Source organism: Mauremys mutica, chromosome 8, assembly GCF_020497125.1.
Source record: "Mauremys mutica isolate MM-2020 ecotype Southern chromosome 8, ASM2049712v1, whole genome shotgun sequence".
In the NCBI taxonomy this organism is placed as follows: Eukaryota; Metazoa; Chordata; order Testudines; family Geoemydidae; genus Mauremys; species Mauremys mutica.
This window is the reverse complement of record NC_059079.1, coordinates 50,446,775-50,473,869: the sequence shown is the minus strand read 5'-3', so window position 1 is coordinate 50,473,869 and position 27,095 is coordinate 50,446,775. Positions and strand designations below refer to the sequence as shown.

General features: G+C 38.9%; 1 protein-coding gene across 3 annotated transcripts in view; it reads right to left on the bottom strand.

Moving 5' to 3' along the window:
- Positions 1 to 27,095, bottom strand: part of BRINP3 (BMP/retinoic acid inducible neural specific 3) — a 319,206-nt gene that overhangs the window by 30,316 nt on the left and 261,795 nt on the right. The window lies entirely within an intron of this gene.

Sequence of the window (27,095 nt, the reverse complement as noted above, 5' to 3'; positions counted from 1 at the left end):
CCCATTAAATTGTAAGATCTTTGGTTCAGGGACTAGCTTTTGTACCACAGTTTTCACCTCTATATGTTACTGTAATTCAAATAAAAGTAATATATCATTACTTTCCTTTATACAGAGTTAGAATTAACTGAAACAGCGAATTTACTAGTAAAGAGTCAGTTTCAATTAAACAACACAGATGTCAATTCTGCATTCATATGTCAGCATTTTTTGATGTAAAAAAACCCCAAGACATGATGGTCTAATCAGAAAATTACCTAATATTCTCTTTTAATTCAACTTGAGCTAAATTCTGGGCGTCAACTTAACATAGCTACATTTTACACAGGCACTTTATACACAGCTGCCATGACATGTGTCCAAACAAATGGAAAGGGATCCCCAAATCTTTTGTTAGGTAAAAAGCAGAGGCTTCCTGAAATAATTGTGTCATACTTCATTAAAACAAGCTGTTGCTTGATTCCCCAAAATAAAAATAAAAAAACCCATTAATATGATGGACTGACCAGATTTTGGATCTATCTGCTGCCAAGCAGAACCCTGTAGAGTTTTAGAAAGTCATTATATGGCAATGAGCTCTATTGCTGCATAACCAGTAAGAAATGTGTCTCTTTGGACTCTCTTATTTGTCTTGCATCAAAACCCAAAATGTAGATTATATATTAAATTAAGAGCTGAGTGTACCATCTAGTCAATACTGAAAGCCTATGATGCAGAGAAATACAGCATAGGTAAAACTTACAAATTACCTAAGTGGCTGAAGAGCCTAAGTCCCTTCTTAAAAAGTGCCTACATCACTCTTTGACACCTTGCATGGTGATGTAGATTGCATATACATGTACATATGCATAAAATGAATGGCATTGTATTTAGGTACTTCAGAATGGCTCTATCTTATCTAGATATATTCTTTCCTAAGCAAAATATTTAATTATTTTTGTTTAAATTAATTACAACTGTGTTTCTGAAGAATACTCTTCTGATCATTATCATTGTCGTGTTATTAATGAATTTCAACACCCCCTCGCCCCCACCCGCAGCATCATGACTTTTTCAATCAAGACAGTTAAATCTACAGTTACAAAGATGCAAATGGAGCCACAAAACGTGATGGCTCATACTACCAGAAGCCATTATGCATTCTCAGGAACCCATCAGAAGTTCTTGTGGCAGGAGCGAATTTATCTTAAGTAATTGTTTAATTATTGCATGTGCCATTGCTCTATTTGTTTATACTGATGAACTGATGTGCAACAATTTAAAATTCCATTAAAAAACCAAAGGTGCCATCTTATATCTATCTGAAGTCTAACTGAACTTCTGTAATCTTTCATTTACAGCTGGGAGTTTTAATGGCTTTGGAACCACTGAAGATATAGTGTGAGCAGTCTGTCAAGTACAGAGTTTTCTTTTTACATCAGCATGTTAACAGGATCTGAAGTGAGTGTGGCCTAAGAAGAATTTAGAAAGTAATCATAAAACCTAATCAAGCCTTTTGTTCTGAGAAGGAGCCTACCTTTGATAATCTATTTGCAGTGGTCTTAGTGTTTCATTCTCACTCCACTGAGGATATTTTCTCTTGATTATTGCTTGCTTATATTTATTGGGTGAAATAAAACTTGTCCCTGAAGTAGTTTTTTAAAGATCTGCTTCCATTTGGTAATCTTCATTTAAAGCAAGGTCATATTAAAGGCATTTTAGGCCCCCTTAAATTTCTCCTCAGGGGAAATGACATTCTACTCCCGAAAAAGGAATCAAATGTACCTGCCTTTAATAGAAACTTCCTAAAAACCAACATTAATAACTGTAGATGGACTGGAGTGGACACCATTTGCTGCTAGAAAAAATCCATTAAAGAATATATTTTTCTGACAAGTGAAAATATGCAGATAACATTTTAGAACCTACTATGGCATATCCACATGTGTAATAAGACCTAACACTTGTAATAGTCCCAACAAACTTATTTTAATAGCTTTGTGGTTTCTCGAATAAGCAGTGTAGGATGATAAAACACCTTAGAGAAATGCAGTCATGAATATGAACGCTTCAGTAAAAAATCCTATCCACAATAATCTGGACATCCCCTCAGAGGATTTGTATATTCCCTTGCAAACAACTCAAACATCTAATAGATGGTATCACATGGAGACAATCTTCTACTCCAGCTGTGAAAACAAGCTGCATCCCCCTAAAAATCAGCCAGAACTCTAACCCCTGCAGCTGTTCCAGTAATATTGAAGGTGGATATGGGTCGAAGTGGAGTGAAATCCACAGTTATTACAATTAATGAAAATGATTGATAAGCTGGAAAGAGCATGAATTTCGATGTGATGATAGAGAAATGGTACCAGGTTTCCTGGACACAAGTAGTTTGAAAAGTACTGAATTATGAGGTGTAATGCTCTGTTGAATCATTGCAATGTAAACACTGAGTCACAGCTCAGAACTTCAGAGAGACAATATGTACAGTATGTTTAAATCAAGCTGTTAACATGTCTATTTTATATTATCTTATTAAATGGGATCTCTAGTGTGAAAGTTGTGTTGAAATATATATAGGACTTCTTATTTCTGGGGAGCTACCTGAAAGGAGACTGATGTGTGAGCTGCAGAGAAGTGGAATACTATCCTCAGTTATTCCAAAATGAAATGCCATGTACAGCAGTTATTTCTCATTGCTTAATACATTTAGATGTCACATGTATTTATCTGGGACTCTATATACAAAACATTTTTTTCTTATACAAAATTGTAACACAGTCCATGTGTTTCAGTGATGTCAAACCTGAAGCAAATAATGCTCAAGAAGAGTTTAAGGTTATTACACTTTAAGGCTACTATTCAGCTTTGTGTGAGATTACCCATAATTCTTACATTATTATTAATTATTTGTATAACAGTCACACCTAGTGGCTCAAACCGAGATTGGGGCTCTATTGTCCTAGGCAGTGTACACACATTATTATTTTATTAATTATGTTTATTAGAGTAGTGGCCAGGTGAGAACACAGCCCCACTGTGCTAAGTCACGTACAAACACAGACTTCTGCCTTGAAGATCTTCTCATCTAAATGGACAAGACAAAAGGAAGAGAAAAGAGATGCCTCTCTCTCTCAGCCACACAGAGTAAGAATGTTAGAAAGGTAATGATGGAGAGTGGGGGTGGATAACTGCAGCGTATTACTGAATAACTAGCTAAAGTGTATTCCTGCAGATTTAATATTCCTGCTTTTTCCTGCAGAGGATTTTCTGATGTGCAGAGTGAATTGCACTGAATAACAATGAATTCTTGTGTATATATAAACTTTTTTTAATGTCCTGAGGCATGAATCCTTTACCCATTAACTCTTCTGATTTTCTGAAACCCAATTTATCAAAATGGTTTTGACATTGCTCTTACATGTTTTTGGTGGGAAGGGTTGTATTGCATTTATATTGAAAGCATTTATAGCTGAACCAGATATTTCATTTGGATTCTTTCCAGGCCATTTCTTATATTTTCTTCTCAGTGCTGTAATCCCTTCTCCCCAATGTCAAGCAAGTACTGTTTTGTGGTACATCTTATTGGCAGTAAAGGTGAGCAGCTTTGTCACTGGTAAGGTGATCAGGGGGTAATGTAAACACCTTTACCTTGATGCCTAATCACATTGCCTATGAAATAAACCAGTCTCTACTGGCTAAAGGACTGAAAATCTCAAATCTACTCATAATCCAATGTTTTTCACAAGGCAGCTGGAGGCTTCACTGCTATACAACTAGGATTGACATTACAAGAAGGTTAAAAAAAATGATCCTGCTCAAACATTGCATGTTTGACTGATTTGAAGTTAACCCTTTAAAGCTAAATGTCCACTCACATAAATCCCAAGCAAATTCGAGTGTAAAGCTTGCCAATTCTACCATTCATGTTTGTTTTATGCATGGCAGAAATTTAACAGTAAATGATTGCTGTTTGGATTAGTAATAGGTAGTCACTCAGATAATGTTTGTATTTGACAAAACTGGGTTACAATCTATTTCCTTGTGGACCTGATCTAAAGAGTACTGAGATAAATGGAAAGACTCCCATTAACTCCAACATTTCTTCATGAAAAAAAAATTACTTCTTGATCAGAAACCAGTTAACAACGCACAATGCTGGAGAGGGCAACTTGGCTATATTTAAAAATACTTGAAGTCTGGCTTCCTTGCACAAAACAAATGCTTTATAGTTTGTCCTTGATTATCAGAGGGTAACTTGACTGCATTCATTTCATTTTGGCTAAAGGCTTCCATTTGCTATTAGTTTCTAGGGAAACGCTGTCAAATAACATTTTCATATAGGTTTAGATTATGATTTGGATTACCTGCCCATGCAGGGCAATTTATGTTACACCCTTGAACTCTTTCATGAGCCCAGGCAGGTAGGAGTTAACAGATATTGCAGGCCCACTTATTCCCCTTGGAGAAGGTGGGTGGGAAGGGCCACGATACTGGTAGAACCTTGCCACTCCCTCCAGAATATTTCAGTCAGCACATCTGGTATAGGCCTGCAACAAAGTGCTACACACAATGCAAAGAGGAAGCAAGGAGAGAATGGTGTGTCACGGGAGTATCTCTGAGCTACATTGCCTCCTGTGATGGAGCAAACCACCATCCCTTGCATTGCTCACAACTGCGCCTTTAGACACCTTCTAGAACACAATTTGGTCTGTTTATTTTGTTTTTCCAAATTTTATAACTTCTGAACTTAACACAATTATTAGTGAGGTAGTCCTTGGGCCATTTCATCATCAAAGTGGGCCAATTCTGTCACTTTAGTCATGTTCAGTAACACCCTATTCTGTGAGAAATCCCATTAAAATTGTGACATAGCCTCTTTCTTGGGGCCAGACAGCCAAACTCAACCAAGTCTCTACTGAGTATGTGGGAACTGAGATTTTTCATGGGTTTATAATTTGGTCACATTTGGGCTGATTAGGCAAACGGCCACCCTTCTGCTCCAAGTCCCAGTTCCAAAGCATGGAGGCACTAGAACTTCTCAATGACACAGCTGTAGACATTTTTTAATGTGAGCAAAGCAACATATTTTTTCCCCTTGCCTTATTCTTGGAAACAGCTGAGACATTTTAGCTTTAGGCAGATATTTGGCATGGAAAACTTAAGCCCAAATAGTTAGTTTGGCAAATGTATAAGCAATTTAAAATAGGGTCTTATAATGGAAAATGTCAGTCAACCTTAACTAGAGATGCCACTAGTACAATAACCCATAAACAAGTCCTTAGTATTTTAAAACTTACTGGTTCTGGCACTAGAAAGAATTATGGTAGTGTAAAGATGGGCTTCAGCAAATGGAGAGGGTATGTTAAAGTAAGGCATCAGAATGTTTAATGTTCTCTTTGAGTTCAGTTCTAGAAACATGCAGCTTCTCTAAACATGATACAGTGAAATGGATATGACTCGGGAAAGTGTTTCAACAGCAGTACATTACTCTTCCATTTTAGAACTAAAAAGTATTAAAGCGGTGCAGGCTCTAAGCAGGGAAATTAATTTAGTGCCTGAGCAGTACCTTGTATGCAGCATGACAAGAATATGCAAAATACTTTTTAGATGAGCACATATCCCACATTTACAGGCTCATGAAGCACTTTCCAATTAAAAACAGACTGTTTGGTCTCAATAGAATCTATGAACATGATTTGGGTGTTCGTAGTAGAAAACACAACACATTTTTCTCTCACTTTTGCAACCAGTTTACCCTAACTGTTTTCTTTATTGCCCCTAACAAGAAAGCAAATTCAGTTTTCAGCCATCTGTTTCTAAATGTGCTAGTTATTGCAAGTCTATAGTTTATTCTCTATTTTTTATAACTTGTTTGTATTTTTGTAATCTTAGCTAAAGTACTGGAGATGGGCAAAGCAGGGACTAGTTTGGTTTTGATTTAACAAAACCTCATTGGTTGGATTTTGGTTTTGAAAAACTGAAAACAAACCTGCAGATGTTTTCAGAGATTAATTGCTTGCTGTTGCATGGAACTTGGGTATTGTGGTGCCTCCGTCGCCCCTATTCTCTGTCTTTGGCACATAATAATGTAGTCTCTTGAGGGTTGTAAGACCTTGGTTTAATTTCATTGTTGGGTTTAGTTAGTATATGTGTGCTGAGTGGTATTGGTGGCCTGTGATGTACTAGATGATCTGGTGGTCCCTTCTAGCCTTAAATTCTATGACTAAGATCCTGAACCCACTTTATGTAAATCCCAGGAGGGTGGGGTGGTTCAGATAAAATGATTCCCACACTAACGTGCAATCCATTGAGATGCTCAGTGCTCTCACCCTCTCCCACACACACACCTTAGTTTATTCTGGGGGTTGAAAATACTTGTTGTAGTGTATGTGGTCATTAACTGTTATGCCTTTGTTTTCAATTCACTGCTCCTCTAAGTCTGTGCCTATATTTGGAGCTAAGGATGTGATTCCCAGCTTGCATAGCTAGCATGCTAAAAATAGTAGTGCACCACAATAACATGGGAGTGGCAAGCAATAGCATGGGGTAGCCACCTTAAAAACAATCTCCCCTCTGCCCTCACAGACTCTATAATTACATACTCAGCATGGGTAGCGTGTGCTGCTGCTTGCCATTCCCCATGCTAACTGTGGCTATACTACTATTTTCTATCCGACTGAAAATACCTTTACACTCTTGCTAGATATGGAAAAAATAATACAAAATAATACAAGATGCTGAGACTGTAAATTAACAAACAGCTCAGAGAAAGTACAGAATCAAAAGTTCTCTTGTGTGTGTGTTTTTAAGAATTAGAACAAGGTCACATACGGGCATGGAGAGTGTGTCCATTTTAATGAAAAAAGATGAATAATTTTAAATATACATGCACAGATGTGATCAGCAGGCCAGATCTCTAGCTGCTGTAAATCAGCATAGTTCCATTTTTGATTTTCATAGAATGATGAGACTCAACTGCCTTTAAACGCACCCCTATTTTAGTTGTCTCAAGTTGCCTATCCAACAATGTAGGCACCCAAAATCACTAGTCCTTTTTTTTAATCTTGGCTTGGGCATTAGTGCTTAAATAATAGCCCATTAAAACAAAGGAGAAAGGGCATGTAAAACATAAAGGTCAAATATGGAAAGAATAAACTTGTTTTAAAAGAGTCATATCTTCAACATTTCTTCTGTTAGAAACCTTAAGTCATCCAAAACCAGTCTCCTTGAGGCCATGGACACATCTACATTTCTCCCTTAGTCATTCTCTGAAATGGAAACGATTATAGGAAAATAATAATCCAAGCTCATGTCAAAAGTTTGCCTGTTCTTTAACACATTGAAGCTAATAGCAATGATGTTTGCAAACACACACGTGATGTGCATATCTATCACACAGTATCAAATAAAAATTATAAATTAATCAAACAGATGACAATAAAAATTCACTGTAAAAGTTGGAAGATGTCACATCCTGTACCATTTACACTGAAAAGGAGCCTTTATAGTAGCACATTCTTGCTCTCAATATCGGTAAAAGATATATCTGTAAACAGAGCGACTGGAGATGAAAAAAATCTCATATGGGATTTTTTTTACACATAAAATCAGGTGTAATTTTTTGACCAGAGAACACAATAAATCAATCTGGGTTTAGATTGTATGTCATGTATGAAGTTGTTTCTGCCAAGTTTTAAGATTTTTGATGTGTTCCTAATTTTTAATCATACAAAATAACAAACCACTTATTTCTATTTTCCCCCTGACCTCTCTACCAATTTCTCATTAGACTATGAGCTCCTCCGAGCAGGGACTGTTCTTTATAAGTGTTTGGAAAGCACATAGCAAATTATAGGCATCTCCATAACAGTCATAAAATTCCTTAGCTATATTAGCATATGGAAAAATAATAGTTGCATAAAGGTCACATGTATCTAAAACAACAAAAAATGTTATTTTTAATCGTATCTACATTTTGAGAAAATAATATACAATATCAGTCATGTGAGCTACTTGACACTTATTCTTTCCTTTTAAGAACAAGGTATACAATGAATAAAAATAAGAATTCTGTTAGTCAAGTGTTTATTTTATATAATATAAATGTATTGTGGGAAAAGATGTCATCCTCTTTTCTACCCTTAATCTTTCTTTGTGTATTTTTTTTAATTATTCTTCGCAGAATATGACAATGAAACAGCATATTGTATTGCAGATAACGATGATAGGTGCTGCAGAAGTCAATCAGATTTCTTTTTACAATGAACTTATACAGTTACACTGAATGAAAAGAAAGCTAGTTTCTCATAAGCATAAAATTATACTATAAGCTTTGCAAATATGAGAAGAGAGAGAAGAATGAATGGCCATAGGGAACTCTTTTTTCTTGTTATTTGACAGATCATATAGTGAAAACTTCAAAAAGAAAGACTGCCAATCAAGGAAAATGCCAGTTTTGAATAAAATGATTTCATTGTGATAACCAACTGACATCCACAAATACTCACAGAACACTTTTCTGCTACATTCATATTTCTTGTCAACAATCATTCATTATATGACAAAGTGGTACAAATGGATGTTTTATGCCCACTGTCCCGGTTGGGAAACACTTTCTATAATATATAATCAATGTTATAATATATGCATTTAATTTTGAGCACATAATGAATCTACTGTAGTTCTATTTTAATTCTAATTAGTATAAAGCATACAAAAGAAGGATCTCATCTTTGATAGACACAATCCCTGTATAAATATCATAAGACCTAATCAAAAGCCAATTGAGCTCAATGAGAGTCTTTCCATTTATTTTTGTGGGCTTTTTGATCAAGTCCCTTTGTGGGGCAGATTTTCAAAAGCAGAAATGAAAAATAAGGGACAGATTTTTAAAGGTGTTTAGGTGACTAACTCCCAATTAAATCAATATGAGCTAGACATCTAAATACTTCTAAAAATCTGCCGCTAAACACCTCACTCCCATTGAGTTTCAATGGGATTTATACAAGATGACATTCTTCTGCACCTCTTCTGCCACAGCCTAGAAAAATCAGAGCTGCAACTGAGACACGCTTGATTTCTCAAGATACACGGGCACCTCTCAGAATATCAGTCACAGGTCTTCCAAGCTGCTCTAATTAAACCTTCCAACATTCAATATATCTATACCCAATATAGTCAATGCAACTGGAGAACATGCAGAAAAATACCTGAATTCAAATCTGCGGAACACAACACAAACAAGGCTCCCCTTGGAGAGGGGGGGAGAGGTGTGAGTGGACAAAGCCATGGCTCCACCCCCTTCTAGTTGGCCAATGCAGTTGAAGCAGCTCAGAATGGAGAAGGTGTTGTAATTTGATGTTGGCATAAGCCCTGCCCACCAGTCTACCAGAGCAAGGAGGACGCAAGGAAGGAATTGTGATTCAGAGATGTGTAGTCAGAGACATATTGCCTCTGAGGCTTGGGTAGAGTAGCTTATGAACCACTAGTAGTTAGAGTAAGGAGGATTCAATTCTAGAAATCAAGGCAGTTTTATTGAAATTCCTACATGGGGATTTGGTTAACTGATTTTATGCATGGTTTTGAAAATTTTGGCCTAAATATTCTGGAAATACCTAGGTGCACAAATTTCTGTAGTTACATAGAGCTTGGAACATTTTTTTTTTTTTAGGATTATTCCTAATTAAAATAAAGTATGTGTGCATCTTTGTCTTTGTGTCAGAGTTGTACATCTGACACACAGACTAGGTTGTCAAAATGATTTACCCATAGTTTTTTTGACTCTCTCTAGCCCTAAGTGAGTCCATTAATTCATACCTTATAATGTTGGAAGCAGAAACATGTTATGCAAACACTACAAAGTCATTATAATTAATTCTATGCTAATAATTTTCTAGCAATGTAGTTGGGCAAAGCTACAAAGAATGCTTTTTACATGGATTTCACACAAAAAATCAGTTCCACCCTCTGTCCCTCCACATCCTTAAAAAAGTGAAAACTTAAAACAACAATATTTTTGCAAACCTAACGAAATAAGTGAAAACTGTTTTACCACAAAACATTAAGAATTCTCAGGCTGTTATGCATTTCCAAAGGCTTATAGGACTTATAGTCAGAATTCCATGGCTCTATTCATCTCAAATTATCTGTAGACCTCTATACTCAGATAACAGTAAGCTATTCAGGAGACCAAGCAGGCTAAGGAATTATATTTTGCCAAGATTCACAGGTGCCTCTTGTAGAGAACTTCTTTATAATACTCCTCTGCAAACCCTCCACCCCCCTTTCAGGACACTAATCTCTATTCACTAGAGATAAAAACTTGATTTATGTAGAGAAAGAGTCTATTTTTATTTTTGAAGTTAATCCAATTCCAAGTTGCAACAACAATTATACATCCTCTTAAGCACAGATGTAGAAATTGTGCATAGACTTCCTTTTAAATATTAATGGATGGAAACCTGGTCCTCTTAATACTAAAATTTAAAAGCTGAGAAGGGTTCTCTGGCATTTCTGAACCTTTGCTTATCTCCTTAAAACAAATAAGATATTGCCTTTCTCAGTATGGTTGAGATTATATCCAAATGTGGTGCACATGTTGTGACGAAGTGGGACTGTTCTTGGTGTTTTCTCTGAATACCGTGTGGGTGCCTCAGTTTCTGGCCAACACTCTGTCTCCTGGCAACTAATGGGCTGGGCCCTTCCCCCCTGTAAGGGGATGCTAAAGGTGTGGGAGAACAAAGAGGTCAGGTGACCTCCTGGCCCCAGAAAGAAACTCAGCAGAGAAAGAGGGGCTGGAGGGGGTTTCAGTTGGGAGCTGGCTGGGGACAGGAAGTGAGGGCAGACAGGGTTGTCTGGCTCACTGGGCCCCAGAATGGACCCGGCTGAGGGGTCCCATTCTCTGTACCTACAAGCTCTGTTTTAGACCATGTTCCTGTTTTCTAATAAACCTCTGCTTTACTGGCTGGCTAAGAGTCACATCTGACTGCGAAGTGGGGGTGCGTGCAGGACCCTCTGGCTTCCCCAGGACCCCGCCTGGGTGGACTCGCTGTGGGAAGTGCACAGAGGGGCAAATTCTGAATGCTCCAAGGTCAGACCCAGGGAGGTGAAGCCGTGTGAGCTTCTTGCCCTGAAGGCAGTCTGCTCCAAGGGAGAGGAGGCTCCCCAAAGTCCTGACTGGCTTTGTGGGGAGCAGTTCCAGAGCATTGCCCGGGGACTCCGTGACACATGTGTAGCCTATATACTATACATGATAGAACTTTATATGAAAAAAAATCTACTAATTGTGAGTAATTCCATACTGGCTGCAAGCTTCACTGGATCACATAGATTGGATTCAGCAAGACAAAAACGATAAGCAAATATGTTGCAACATACTGAAATCTAAGGAAACGACAAAGAAGAGTCTACATGCTGTCTTGGAACCTATTAAGATTCTCTCTACTCTCAGTTTCTTTGACACAAGTTTTGTAGAGAATTATTATATATCATTAAGGCTACGTGTCTGTCACGGAGGTCACAGAAGTCACAGATTCCGGGACTTTCTGTAACATCTGTGACTTCTGCAGCAGACAGCAGAAGCAGTTTGGGTGTGAGGGAGGGGCCTCAGGGCTGGGGTAGAGGGTTGGGGTGCTTGATGGTGCTTACCGGGGCTGAGGGGCTCCCCGGCTCTCACTGGGATGTCCCTCCAGGTCCTCAGCAGAATGGCCAGGGGGGTCTCTGTGCACTGCCCCCTCTCACTGGTGCCACCTTCACAGCTCCCATTGGCTGTGGTTCCCGGCCAATGAGAGCTGTAGAGACAGTGCTTGTGGCAGGAGCAGAGTGCAGAACCCCCTACCGCCCCTCTCCTAGGAGCTGCAGGGACATTCTGGTCGGAGCCAGGTAGGGATCCCATCAACCCTCCCCCCGCAGGACCAGCAGAGGTCCCGGGCTGCACACTGCTGCCTGCCTTCTCCTTCCCAAAACCAGCAGGAGTCCCAGCTGTATGGCACCGCCCACCGCCCCCCCCCCAGCATCAGCGGGGGTCCCAGGCCACCCCTTCCCAGCACCTGTGCATTTTTGTTTACTGCTTGTGATCTGTCCATGACTTTTACAAAAAATACCCGTGATGAAAATGTAGCCTTACATATCATACAGTCAACAGCATAGCTACCCATTTCACAAGTATCTCAGACATATGTGCCAGTTTTTTGGTGTATATTTATACTGTAACTTAGTCATTGCTCTAGGAATAATGTAAACTGGTGCTGTTTTGTGCAGATAATACAATGATGAAAGCAGTCCAAATGTACACCGATCGTAAGCTTTCAGCTCAAATTAGAAAAAAATATCAATTATTGTCTCATTTGTTTGTTTTTTTTCTAAATTAAGGTTAAAATGCCAAAAAGAATGTAGAAAATAATATCCTGTTTTTCAAGGTCATGCTGTTTTCTTAGGTCCAGCTGTGAAACACTAAGATTTTTAATTGTGCACATTGTTCTGAGAATTATTTCATTAGTTTGGGCACTAATAAAGGATTTTAAAAAATAAATAATGACGGTGAAGACCCTGCCATCAGTTTGTACTGGGACTTTCATTATTTTATGGATGTTTTCCTTAGATATAGAATAAAAAATGAAGTTCACCAAAGTAGCTATGCTTGATACTTCTGGCTGTGTCATTCATAAACGGGTTATGGATTATAAAATTGAGCCTCTCTGTGAATACAAGGACGCATGTATGAGTTTAAAATGGTGCAAAAAATGGGCATTTGTGGTTACTAGATATTTTTATGACTACAGTGAAGTCTCCTCCATGACACACAACCTGAAGCTATTTATCAACAAAATTATTTGTAAGATATATGGCTAAAAATCCAGATAGCCCATAAATAAATAAATATTCTTTTTTTAAAGTGAAAAATGAAAGTTTTTTGGGGGGGGTCGACAAAAAAAACATGAAAACATGTTTTATGGTGAATTGGATAGTGTCTTTATAGGGAGAAATTTTGGACTAAGTATGTTACTCTTGCTCTTCCAGCTGTAAATGTTATGTATATAGTTATGAGCTCCTCAGGCTGGAACAAATACATGATCTTGCTGTGGACTGAGCAAGAAGATTCTTCCAGGTGAACTTCAAATTTGATGTTTGTTTCTTTGTTTAACTACTGTATCTTGGTTGTTGATAGAAGTCAATCATAAAAGATAATAAATAAGACTGAATTTCCTGAATCGGTGACCACTCCCCAAGCCAACACTTGGTGCTGCACGTGCTCCTCCAGATGAATAACTCCTGCTTAATATTCATCCTCTCTGCTTCTAAGTATGTCACCGGAGAACTGATGCTACCATTGTGTCATTCTCCTGTCACATGAACAAGAACAAAGTGTCTTCTATACTCCAGTAGCTGCTTTGTTTCATCTGCTATGTCTGTTCTCTTTAGGAATGACTGGGCATCAATACCAAACTAGTCTGCTGATTACATCCAGTCTTAGGACTTATTGTAAGCATGTACTCAGAGGGACAGAGATGTCACATTCTGAGTCAGCTCTCTCACATTCTCAGTAGGCAGCTAGAAAAAACAGTTAAATCATGGGAAAGTATGGATATGAGGCCCTAGGATACAAATTCTATGTTATTTCCTGTACTGATTTCTGCAAAGAGGCCACGTTGCCATCACCTTCAGTGATGAGAGGGTCCAAGCCCAGGATGAGGGCATACATAGATGTCTTAGATAATTTTCTTCTCTCCTTTTGACTTGTAGGTAGTACTCAGAGCTGGAAGAGGTGAAGGTCACTCTGAACTTCAAGACACTGGTCAACTGCAACTGTGGAGAAAGGAAACATGACAGAAATGGAATCTTGTTTTCATTTCAGCTGTGGTTTTAAGGCACTGGCCTCCTTTCATTTAGTTATTGAAGGCAAATAGAACTTCACTTACATCTCCATTGTTCTGAAACCTTTCTGTTTCCGTCCTACCACAAAGACTGTAAAATGGATTTAAGAAGAACTTCATTGCATAGCACACGTCTTGTTCTCATACTTCCTGGCATTACTATTGTACCTTTCCAAGATAATGGATGTCTGGGAAGAAAGTCATGCAGATATAATCTTTCCACCAGAAGGGATATGCCTCCATTCTGTCTGCTGATAACCTTCTGAAAGCAGTGAAGAGAAAGGCTTCTCAGTCAAGATAGTGTCTGCCAAAGGACAGTTGACTTTTTCCCAGCATTGTGCAAAACAGACATATGATAATACAGTTTTAACTGCTGAGATATTTATTTGGATGTGAACTCTTCACATAAACAGTAGGATCATGGTTTCTCATACTGGATTATAACCCTGCATGGAAACAAATGGTTGCATTGATAGTTTTACTATCAATAAGGGGAAAATTCTTCCATCCTTACTCGGGATGTGTAGTACCTTACTCTGCAAGTAGGATCAATGAAATCAATGGTACTATTCATGAAGCAAGGTACTTATTCATACTGAGTAAGGGTAGTAGAATAAGGCTCAATATTAGAGCAAGACTGTAGAAATCCTATCCTCCCTGGTAAGCAATTACAAATGCAAATAGCCCTACTGAAGTCATTCAGATTTCATGTGTGAATAGATACTTCCACGGGGGAGTAACAGCTCCACAATATGGTGCTTAATAAATACTTGGAATTTCTTGCAAGCTACAGAAAGATATGAATGATAAACAATAGTGTAGGGCCATATTCTGACACTGATTCTCACTGAGTAATATTTTTACCCTTAGAGCAGTCCCTTTCCTATCAATGGGATTACTCAGAGAGTAAGGTACTATTCTGTTAATTAGTGTGTCATAGTCTACCCCTGAAGCTACATGGAAGTCTATTTCTATCAGAAATTTATATACTCTGACAATAGAAGTTACAAAACGATTACTTACTTTAGTAAACAATGAACTTCCCTCCTAGCTAATATGTGCCCACATCACTGCCACAGCTGGCACCTTTCTAGCATTCTCAGAAAAGAGGCCAAGGTGTGAAGGGATATAAAGTCCAACTTGCCTTCCCATCCGTACAGGTGGTCCCTCCAAGTAAGAATTGAGACATGTTGGCAAGACAACATGGGCCTATACTGCTACTGCCTGTGCCTGTCTATTCAGTGAATATGTCAGAAGACCGCATATTCCAGAGCTGCCAATCTGACACTTCTCATAGGAGGACTAAACTCACTTAGAAACTGGTGAGAAGGAAAAACAAACTACAACAACAAAACAAAGATTAAAAACAGAAGCTTTCTGACTTGTATTCCTGAGTGATCACTGATAGAGTGGAGTTGTTGAGCCTGCTATTCAGTACTGTTTATGGAAAGTGGGATCTAATTTATTTGTTTTAGTCCATCACTAGGCATGTACAGTATACACTATTTTTCCATCCATATTTTTCATTGTCATATTCTTATTTTTAAAAAACCAAGTCCTTTTTCATGTTCTAGATATGGAGCTGCAGCAGTTGACTCTTCTTGGTATTTCTGTCCACAGATGAAGCTAGCCTTGAGATTATCCATATGACACTACGATTGCACACCATATTGCTGGCTAAAATATCACTTTCAAAAAGGTGAGGTGTGTTTGTCAGCTTGTAATATGCTCCTTCCATCACTCTGCTTTGTTCTCATAATGGGGACATAAGAAAAGTTGGAGAATATATTATATACCAGAAACTCTTTGATGCTCTTGGTTTGTGTAAGACAAAATAACCAATACATTAGATGGAATGGGAAACTTTGAACGTGATGCAATGGAAATAAAAGAAACTGAGTCCCTCAGAGCTGATTTCTTGACTTGTCTCATACCTTCTGGACAGGAATGATTGCTCCCTCAGCTATGAGAATTAGAAGAATTTATGATGGAATGGATTTGTTTCATTCCATCTGTTGGAATGAAGGTCAGGCTTTTTTGTCGGGGAAAACAAAGAATAAAAATGAGAGAATAACAGTTTCAAAGGCAACCTTACAGTACTTTTCAAAGGAATCTTCAAATCCAAAAAGTGAAAATTCAGCATCAGCAGGGGTGGATCTAGCCATACTCCAAATTAATCGCATGACAAAAGTACAGTAAGTATATTGTTATGGTGACCTAAGACACAACTCAGAAGATTTAACTTTAGTGTCAGTTGTCCCATCTGAAAAGCTAATGCCCTAGTTTTTCAGTGCGAAAATGGTGTAATTGCATGTGGTATAAGATAGGTGAAGAATAAAAGAAGCTTGCTTGTGTGTGTCCATACCTACATCAATGCATATATCACAGTGCCTCTTCTCATCTAATTGAGAATATTCTGATTCAGAGCCTGGAAAAGCCTGTTCTGAGAGTTCTAACAGACATGATTTCACAAGCAGAAATCTCTGTCAAAGTGTAGCATCAGTGCAATAAAACGTGCCTGAAATGTGGATGTGCATGACAGTACTTCCTGTCCCCCAACTTTGACCTTCATCTCTTTCATTCTCCATTCATGTAAAAGCGCTTTGGTTCATCATTAGACAATTGTTCCCATAAAGAAAGAACATTTTTATGATTTTTTTAAAGTAGCACAACATGGGGAATCAGCTGAGAACTATTTGAATTACAGTAACACCTAGCAGCCTCAACTGGTATCAGGAGCCTGTTATGCTAGGGAGCGTACAAACATCTTACAATCTAAATAGATACAACATGTAAAGGGGAGGAAGAAAGGTAAGATCATTATCCCCATGTCACATGGGGAAACTGAGGCAGAGCGAGGAAACCTGTTGCACAGCTGGGAACTGAATCGAGAGTTCCTGAGTCCTAGTCTAGTGCCTGAATCACAAGACCATCATCCTTCTCTTTAGGTCTCTTGTTGTCATGGCTTGTTTAGTAACCTACACAGCAAATAAGCTGAACTGCCTGTTTCATTGAGGTATATTTTGTGGGGTTTGTACCCTTTTGAGATAGACACAACCGCAGCTCTGTATCACATCAATATTAGAGAATCCATGGGCCTTAATGGCAAGACTCTGTAACCACCTCAGCAAATGTCCTGTATTTTGCATTGTTCTAGTGGAAATTCTGCACCACTTCAGTTTAAGTTTAAAAAAATTAAAGTTTTTATTTAATTAAATAAAACATTGTAATTTTTAATAAGTTGCTTTTATTTTACCCTGGCCTCACATTTTCAGTGTTCAGTAGACAGACAGATTCCAGTACTGTCAATGCCTAACTGATCGTAACTGTTGTCAGGAGGAAATGTGGAGGTTTGGGAAGCAGGGTAGGTGACAAGCAGGGCTTTTGGCATCTGAGAAAGCAGAGAAAGCAGTCTGGGATTGTAGAATAAGCATATTCTTCACAGCAGCTGCAGAAAGCAGTTGAAAGAGGTACAGCTGCACTGGGATTGAGGGGACAAAATGTGGCCCAGCAAGGACCACCCTTACCCTCCTAGATCCAGAACTGTGCAAGGAAGAGACCTCTCCTCTGGGGGGACTTGGATCCATGCAGCATGTCTCTTCACCACAGCCTTATTACCTTTGGGAAAGAAACTGCAGGAGGTAGACAGTCAGAGACTGAAGCCAGCAGAGCTGCTACAGGAAAGAGTTCAAGCAAGGAACCCTGGACAATGATGATGTCATAGGAGTATGTTCTGCAGTTTTCACTATGAACATTCCCTCCCTGGTGCTGATGATATTTGTTCTGCACACTCCCTTCCTGTGTCTTTCCATCTGACTAGTCAGCTCTGCGACTCACAAAACACACGTGCAGCCACTGCCTAACATTGAAGGCACTTAAACTCATTGACTACTGTTTTTCCTTGGATCTGCACACTGCAACCTCACTCTGTGCAGCTGGATGCCTATCTCCTGCCTGAGTATGTTCAGTACTGCCTCATCGTAGGTGTCCGGATGGCTATGCCCTGCCTAAGCCTCAGAGTGAGTCACAAATTGGGAACAACAGGTATTTGGCTGCCCAAGTCATGTGTGGGGGCCTGATCTGGTATGTGGTCTCTCAGCATGCATACTGGATTGGGCCCTTCAGATGAGTTCACACAAAACAGCCAGGGCAGGGGGAAAGCCCTGCCTTATAATCCTTAACCTGGTGGAGAGGGTGCTCACCAAGGATGTGGAAGACCCCCAGTTCACATACCCCTTCTCCTGAGGAGACAAAAGGATTTGAACAAGGATCTGCCATCTCTTAGATAAGTGCCCTAACCACTTGGCTATTGAGTCATTCTAACTCTTGCTTTGGCCCAATTAATATTTAAGTAGTCCATTGTTTAATTAAAGTGTTGAGGGCAAGTGTGTCAATAGCACAATCAGCTATTATTTATACCCCATGCTCGAAGAGCAAGAGTTAACTGGAGCCAGAGTACAATTAGTGCACCAGAGAGTTAGCCTCAACTGGGGAGGAGTTCAATGGCTGAATCAAGAATGAGTTCCATCTGAGAGAAGCAGAGTGACTAATAAAGGAAGAAATTCAGGGCAGTAGATAAGAGGTAGGTATTTGTGAGAGGGAAGAAGGCTTTGAGAACCTTTCCTGTAAAAGGCTAGGAGTTATACTGGGAAGTCAGAGGGGTGGAGCAGTTTCCTGTGGTGATCTTTGACAAAACGGAAAGACCCGAGGATTGGGTTTCTGAGGGAGATGTAAATACACAAAGAGGCTTGAAGCAACAGGAGCCAGGCCTCTGGGGAGAAAGCCTGGGTGGTTCTGTACAGGAGATAGAATGCATGCTGTTGTAAGGATCAGGAGATCTAGAACATGGGTCTGAGGGGCTCCAGGTGACCAATGCTTCCACCCCATGGCAGAGGTGTTAGCCATTAACTATAAACTAGGGGCAAAATTAGCACCATAAGAAGTTCTACCCATGGAAGACCTGATTAGCAGCACACCCTTCCTCCCTGCCTGACTTTTGATTGATTGGTCTGCCCAGGCACACTATTTAAGCATAGAGGGAGTTCCAGGAAGATATACATGCAAACTGGAAGTACCTAGTCTGTTATTACAATAGACCTTGCTCACATTTCCTGGTTCTGATAACTGGCTTGATGTCTGACTCCTGGTCCTACCCACTATGCCAGACTGCCTGTCTCTCAGTGGTGATACCTGCAGAGCCCAGAAAAGGGGATTGATATGCTGAGGAGTGAACCCAGAAACAGGATGGTTAAAAGGACTTCAAGAACTCAAAGAACAAGGGGGAACCAAGATCCTCCATCAGCCACCAAGCAAAGTGGCTAAAAGCCCTGTGACATAAGGGGTGCAAGAACTGTTGAGCCAAAAACCTGGTGTTAAGTCACTGGACTACTGATTTGTGGACTTGGTTACCATGGAAAGGGTCAGACTGAACACAACTGGGCCAAGCCATGAGAAATAGATCACCACAGGGCTGGAGCAGATGTCTGTGCCAGAGGATAAGTGCTTGCTATACCATGCCCAGCCACAAGGAAGTGTGCTGCTGGTGAGTCACACTTTTACACAGCCTATTAGCTTGTATATATAACTTTTTTCTGCTTATGATTGTGATCAGACCTTTTAGTCACAGGCCTATGGATCATGTTTGTATGTGTGTCACATCTGATTTAAATAACTCTAATCTCCAGTCCAATTAAAGTATCACCTCAAAGTCCACTAATTTATTTCCCTGGAGAAACTTCCATGGAGACTTCTATGTTCAAAAAAACCACACTCAGCCACTGACCTTCATTTTATCTTGCATTCTTTCATCTTAGTATTGCATGCAGCTTTCTGATGTGCACCTGGTGTGTGAGCTAGATGACTTTGATTTCTATTGGAAGTTTAAACCTGCAAACCCATTTTAACTCCCACATGCAGTATCTTAATGAAGTGGATCAAAGAAAGCTTTTTACTGTTTGTGACTGAAAGTGATATATAACTTAGGTACATTTTATCTTCGTTCCTAGGGCAATTTGTATTTAGAAACTTGTGTATTCTGTTCTAGAAACAAAGGACTTTGCTAATAAAACACAGTAAAAACATGTTAGTGCTTAACATCTCTGGCTTAACATTGCTTCTAGAGCAGCACTAGATGAAGCTCAGCCCCAGTCCATTCAATGAATGGGGCTCTTGCTTATTTGTATTGTCTTGGTCTAAAGCAACATTCAGTTGCTATTTTCCTTTATCTTAGTGATCTGCTGAATAATGTGTAATTAGGTTTTATCAGACATCCAGTTCTGCAAACATCCTGTACAAAGAAAAAGCCACCAATAGTTATTCAGTGTCCTTTTCTACATATTAAGATTTACTTTTCTTTTCTGCGGGGGAAACTTTATTCCTTGATCATCTTGTGGCCAGTGCACTAATCAACAATATTTCTAGCAATGCATTCTAGGGTTAGAGTAATCAAATCTCAAGGAAATTGTGTAACATCACAATGTGGCCCAGGCTTATTACTTTGAAGCCTAACTTTGAAGTATTCAGGTATTGCCCATTAAGAAAAGTGGGATAGAAAACTTTATTTGCCAATCAACTGAAACAGTATGGTAAAGTCCATTGCTCAGATTTCCCATGTCTGTTCTGCAGGTGTGCAATGAGGAGCAGCAACAATGAAGAAGCCCCTTCTCTATGTTTATATCATAAACTTAAAGAGATATTAGGTAAAATATAAAATAACCTTGTTGTAAGATTTCAATGTAACACTATTTTATGTCTGAAAAATTCAGAACAATGACATGGAAGAACCAAAAACCAGAGAGCGAGCAGGCTGCTTCCTAATACTGAGAGGCAGAACTCACCCTACCTTACTATAAGCTGGCTACTGCTAGACCTAGATTGTATGCTTCCCTACATAGCTCCCTAGTCTGCAAGCAGGACCAGAAAAACTCCGGAGCATTTAAAGTGACAGACTAAAAATTCAATACATTTTTAATACACCACACTCTTAAGTGCCTTTGAAGCAGATAAGCACAAATTTAGGCTGCCAGATAAGAGATTGAAGTCTGGGACCTCCATGGTAGCATTCTCTGAAATGCTTCCAGTTCCATCCTCAGGCAGTTACACAGGCAGAACTGCAGGGTCTCGATGCGTGGATGGGACAATGGTGTAGGGAGAGGGGTTTAGATTTATTAGGAACTGGGGAAACTTTTGGGGAAGGGGGAGCCTACACAGGAAAATGCAACCAGATTTCTGGCATATAAAATTTAAAAAAGTCAAAGAGCAGTTTTTAAACTAAGGGCTGGGGGAAAGCCAACAGAAAGCACATGGTTCAGACAGAGACATCCCTTAGGGGAGAACCTATCAGTAGAGATTCTCTATGTCCTAATAAGGAGGAGAGGTTGGAAGATGATAAAATATGGGTAGGATCTGATGAGAAACAATTAAATGAAAAAGAGGCCCATTCAATCACATCATGTAATGGCAGACAGATAAAAAGTGACAATTGTTTAGTGCTTATATACAAATACTAGAAGTCTAAATAATAACATGGGTGAACTAGAGTGCCTCATTTTAAATGAGGCTATTGATAATAATAGGCATCACAGAAACTTCGTGGAATAAGGATAATCAATGGGACACAGTAATACCAGGGTACAAAATACATCGGAAAGACAGAACAGGCCATGCTGGTGGAGGAGTGGCAATAATGTGAACAAAGCACAGAATCAAATGAAGAAAAACCTTAAATGAACCAAACTGTACCATAGAATCTCTATGGATAGTAATTCCATGCTCTAATAATAAGAATGTAGCAGTAGAGATATATTACTCACCACTTGACCGGGATGGTGATAGTGACTGGGAAATGAAATGTTCAGGAAGATTACAGAGGCTATAAAAATAAAAAACAATAATAATGGGGAATTTCAAATATCCCCATATTGACTGGGTACATGTCACCTCAGGATGGGATGCAGAGATAAAGTCTCTTGACATTTTAAATGACTGCTTCTTGGAGCAGCTAGTCCTGGAACCCACAAGAGGAGTGGCAATTCTTGTTGTAGTCCTAAGTGAAGAATAGGATCTGGTCCAAGAGGTGAATACAGCTGGTAACACTGCTTTGTAACAGTGATGATAATATAATTAAATTTAACATTCCTGTGGCAGGGAAAACATCACAGCATCCCAACACTAGCATTTAATTTCAGAAAGGGGGACTATACAAAAATGAGGAAGTTAGTTAAACAGAAATTAAAAGGTACAAAAAGTCAAAAAGTCATAGCAAATATTTTTTTTAGTACATCAGAAGCAGGAAGCCTGCTAAACAACTAGTGGGGCCACTGGACAATCGAGATGCTAAAGGAGCACTCAAGGGCAATAAGGCAAATGAGGAGAAACTAAATGAATTCTTTGCATTGGTCTTAATGGCGGAGGATGTGAGGGAGATTCCCAAACCTGAGCCATTCTTTTTAGGTGACAAATCTGAGGAACTGTACCAGATTGAGGTGTCAGTTGAGGAGGTTTTGGAACAAACTGGTAAACTAAACAGTAACAAGTCACCAGGACCAGATGGTATTCACCCAAGAGTTCTGAAGGAACTCACATATGAAATTGCAGATCTACTAACTGTGGTATGTAGCCTATCGTTTAAATCAGTTTCTGTACAGGGGATGGATCATTTGATGATTATCTGTTCTGTTCATTCTCTCTGGGGTACCTGGTATTGGCCACTTTCAGAAGACAGGATACTGAGCTAGATGGACCTTTGGTCTGACTCAGTAGGGCTGTTTTTATGTTCTTAACTGGTGTCCTTGTGTTCCCTGGCACTCAAACTCTGCTCCTTCTGTGAGAATACTGGGGTGTAAACACCCAAAATAGAGCAGAGTGAGATGGTGAGAGGACAGCTGTATGGCTCTTCCTCCTTACACAGCAGTCTGTAGAACTTTTGGGTGCACCCTGAGAAAGATTAAATAGTGTCATAAGTCCACTGCATGCTAGAGAGCTCCAGGAAGAATTCTGTATCCCAAAGGCAGAATTCTTCCTGGAACCCATCATGCTTTGAGGCATGTGTCCGCTGTCTCCAACACTGAGCTATGTCTTATGGACATAACTGAGCTTTTCCCCCCAGGTTAAGGGAATCCCTCATGTAAATGATCATGTCTTGGGCCGGGCCTTCAAATATATGGCTAAGTGTATACACTAGATCAACAACCTGTTTTATCTTTAACATCTTTCGAAAAGAACAGCAAACTGGCTTGCTTGTTTTTCACATATGGCTTTCAAGCTGCAGTGAATGACGTGACAAATTCAAAGCTCCGTCTGAGATAAGGGGCCAGAGTTTTGCCCATAACATGACACTGGGATAGATCCTCTGCTGGTGTAAATTGACCTAGCTCCTCTTACTTCAAAGAAGCTGATTCAATTTGCACTAGGTGAGGATCAGGCCCAATGTGTTTAGCTGCTGTTACAAATTACATAGTAAGATTAAACAGTGACTTAAAAAAATTCAAATACTGATGTTTTACCAAAAGTGTGCTTTTGTGTGCTAATTTTGTACGTATACTTTTTGAGCTAACATTCATATTTGCTCAAGTTCAATTCTGCATTGCAGCAGTTGCAATAGATTTGGCTTATATACCAAAGATATAATATATTCTAATGTTTTACTGCTATATTTAAATTGTTTCTCTTTTTAATATTTTATCTATTTATTAAATGATAAATTATGCTATTTAGATTTGGCACAAAATGTTGAGTTTTCATTAGAAAGTTATATAAACTGCATACAAATTAGGCTAGTGCAGCTAGTGTCTATGTAATATTTTGTACCACATGCATCCACTCAAATGAATAATATGCTATTCTTGGAATCACTATAAATGACATGGAAAAAGCTAGATAGTAAGTACATTAGCTTGCATTTCCATGATGTATGTGACTTTGGCACCCAACGTTAAATGGGGGTTGAGCAACTAATCCCTGATCTTTGGAAACACAGCCCTAATGTGGATATAGTCATGTTTATAGAAAATAGCCTTTTCTTTTAGCTCGTCCTACAGTGAGACCATGCTCTTTGACACAGATCTTTGTTTTATGTCACTGAAGTTAATAGGAATACTGCCATCGATGTCAGTGAAAGCAGGTTTGGGCCATTAATTTTGAGGGACTTGGTGCCTGACCTTGCCAACTGTTACTAGCACAGAAAGCCCCATTGATTCCAAGTAACAACTGGATGGGGGGCTTGTGTTCCTATGATTTTCAGGTGCCCAGAATATAGCTATTACAATATAAAAGGAGGTGCTGTTGCTATGAAAATCCAGCCAGACAAGAGCAGTGACAAAAATATGACCTTTCACCTCAGTGAGGTGTGAACTACAGTGACCTATCATGAGTATTTAAAAGTTGACCCTGTTGAACACGGGTCATTTTCCCTTGTAAAATAAGAACATTAAATACAGCCCACATTACTACAAAGTTAAATTTGCATCAATCCCATCTTTCAGGTTTAGCCACAGCCCATAGCGATCATCCAGAACAGTAGAGTTTGGACCAGGTTCCTAAAATTTAAGGAGGTTTAGACCTGTGCTCCAGTTGATGCCCCTCTGTACATTTCACCTTATTTGCAAAAGATGCTGCTACACCTAATAAGATGAAGTAACTCTGTCAGTCTCACCCCTTGCAGCCAAATAAATATAATAAAAGTCAAAAGCTTCTATACATATGCCACTTCAATATCTTTCTCAATTCACAATCCTTCTTTGCACATGATTATCCTCATACAGAAGCTCTCTGCCCACAACAGCCAGTCTTTTGAGACAACATATTTTGCCATCTGCAGCATTGCTGTATCTTTCTGTGATATCAACTGTAGCAAGAGCTGGCCACCTAGTGGAATTCCAACTAATGCAGGCAACATAGGCTGGTCAAGCTAAGAAAACACAGTGAGTAAGTGTATGATGTCACACAATTCTTAAGGCAGATGTAACTGTTAATGTATCAAAGCAGCTCACTGAGAACATTTTATTGACCATCCTTGACCCATTTGACATAGCAGGTCCTGAAGCCCATGCAGAATGCTCTGTGACATCATTTCACAGAAAATTAAGAAATTTTCTTTCAAATTGTAACTTTTTCTTTTCATGCTTGGAGTGTTTTGGATAATGTCCATGTTGCAAAGGTTTGTGCCTATTACATACACAAAAGTAAATCCAAATTGTTTTCATACTCAACATAAAGTCTCACTATATGCCTCAGTAGATGAAAATCCTCTTGAAAAGGATGTTTATGATATGACTGGGAGGGGAAAGACCCCACAGCCCTACAAACCCTTCCCTGCAACCCTCTTAGAATAAACTACACTTAGTTATATAATTAGTAGTAGCCAAGAAAAGTGGTGATAAATAAAGGAATGACACAGAATGCCTCTAGCAATTCATTTACTTATCAGTATATAAATAATTTCAGTACAACTTGTTTAGTGTCAGCTCCGCAAAAGTATTTTTCATGGGTGTGTTAAACCTATTGGACTCTAGCCAATAGTCCTTGTACACCCAAATGTCTCACTGAAATGAAGTTTTAGGTGTGCAACAAAGGCAGGATCCTGGATACACATACTCTTGTTTATCTTAACTTTTCTAATTCTATATAACTAGGTAAGTTGTTTGCTCCTCTGAAATAGTTTACTAAAAGAAGGTGATACAACTGGTATGCAGAAAACAAACTTTATTCTGCCACTTTATCTCAAGAAGTTGAACCCAAGATGGAGTATTGGGAGTGGAGGAGTAAATTATCCCACACCTGCCTACCGCATGGTTCTTATACCTTCCTCTGAAGCATTTGAGGCTGGCCACAGAATGATGTACCAGATGGACATCAGGTCTGATCCAATCTGGCAATTCCTATGTTACTATTTGATTCTCACTATTTATTCAAAAAGTTCTGTTGCTGCTGAAAATAGCCTGAAAAAATCCCCTTCACTGATACATAGAACACTTCCTTACTCACTTAGAGGAATTTTAAATGTCAGAATAAATCACATCTAAACAGCCCATAAAAACTTACCATTGACTTGTGCAGTTGATCTTGGTGTGATTCTAACTACTGCATCATTAAATCAGAAATTGAAATAATACATTTTTTTTAAATTAAATTGACCTTAAAATCTAAGAACAACATCTAGAATTGGAAAGAAATTGACACTGAGAGGAATAAAATGAAAATGGTCCCCCCCCATGTATGCTAAAACTGTGGCAGGGCACAAAAGTATGAAGATTGTTAGTTTTGTCTCATTCTAATCTGTTCTATCTGTGTTACGTTGATTGTAAACTATGAATTGTGAGGAAGTGGTTTCTATAGCTCAGGAGTCAATTAATTATTTCTGTTAACAATGTTGGGAAAAATATGTAAAGTTGCTTGTGTTTGAAGACTATAACATCATGAGATAGAATTACTTTAAATGGCTTGTTTCTTTGCTTCAATCAAGAGCTGGGGAGCAAGGGGGGAAGGGAGAGACAGTCCATTTCAATTAACATTTTTTTCCTTTTTGTCCAACTGAGGCATAGTTTTAAAAACTTAGCAAAATGTTAGGAAACCAGCTGTAGGAGGACAAAGAAAGAGGCTTGTGTTTTGTTTTGTTTTTTCCACAAGGAAGTGTTACAATAAATATTTGTAGTTATCTTTTCCAACTGTGGCAAAAGGATTTATTATATGTTGCATATTGAAATCTCTATAAAAATACTTTCTGACAGAAAAAGCTAATTAATTATACTAAATTTTTAGGACATCCTTCCTAGCTTCCTACAAGAGCAATCAAACTCTAATCTTTAATCTATATTTTTATAGTACTACAATCTACTCACTTTAGGTCCACTACTGCCCTTTAGTAGAGTAGGCCAAATCTTCTACTGGTGTAACTTCATTGCATTATTTTTTTGTTCTCTACTAGATTAGTAGTAGAGTTGCTCCTGTGTAAGACCTGGTATAAAGGCCTGATCAAATACCTGTTGAAGTCAATGAAAATCCTTCCATTAACTTCCTCAAGCATTACATAGGAGGCCTAGGAGTAGCTATAACTCTGCTGAAGTTAATGGATTAAATGAGGGATGAATTAGACCTCAGTGGGGATGTGTGTGTGTTTGCGGGGGAGGGAGGGGAAATGTTACTTTGATTTGTTGATTCCAGTAATGCACAAGGATATTCAGTTGTAGTTTGCGTTTTACTGTTCTCATTGTGGCATCATCTTTGGGAAGGTCTGACCAGAAC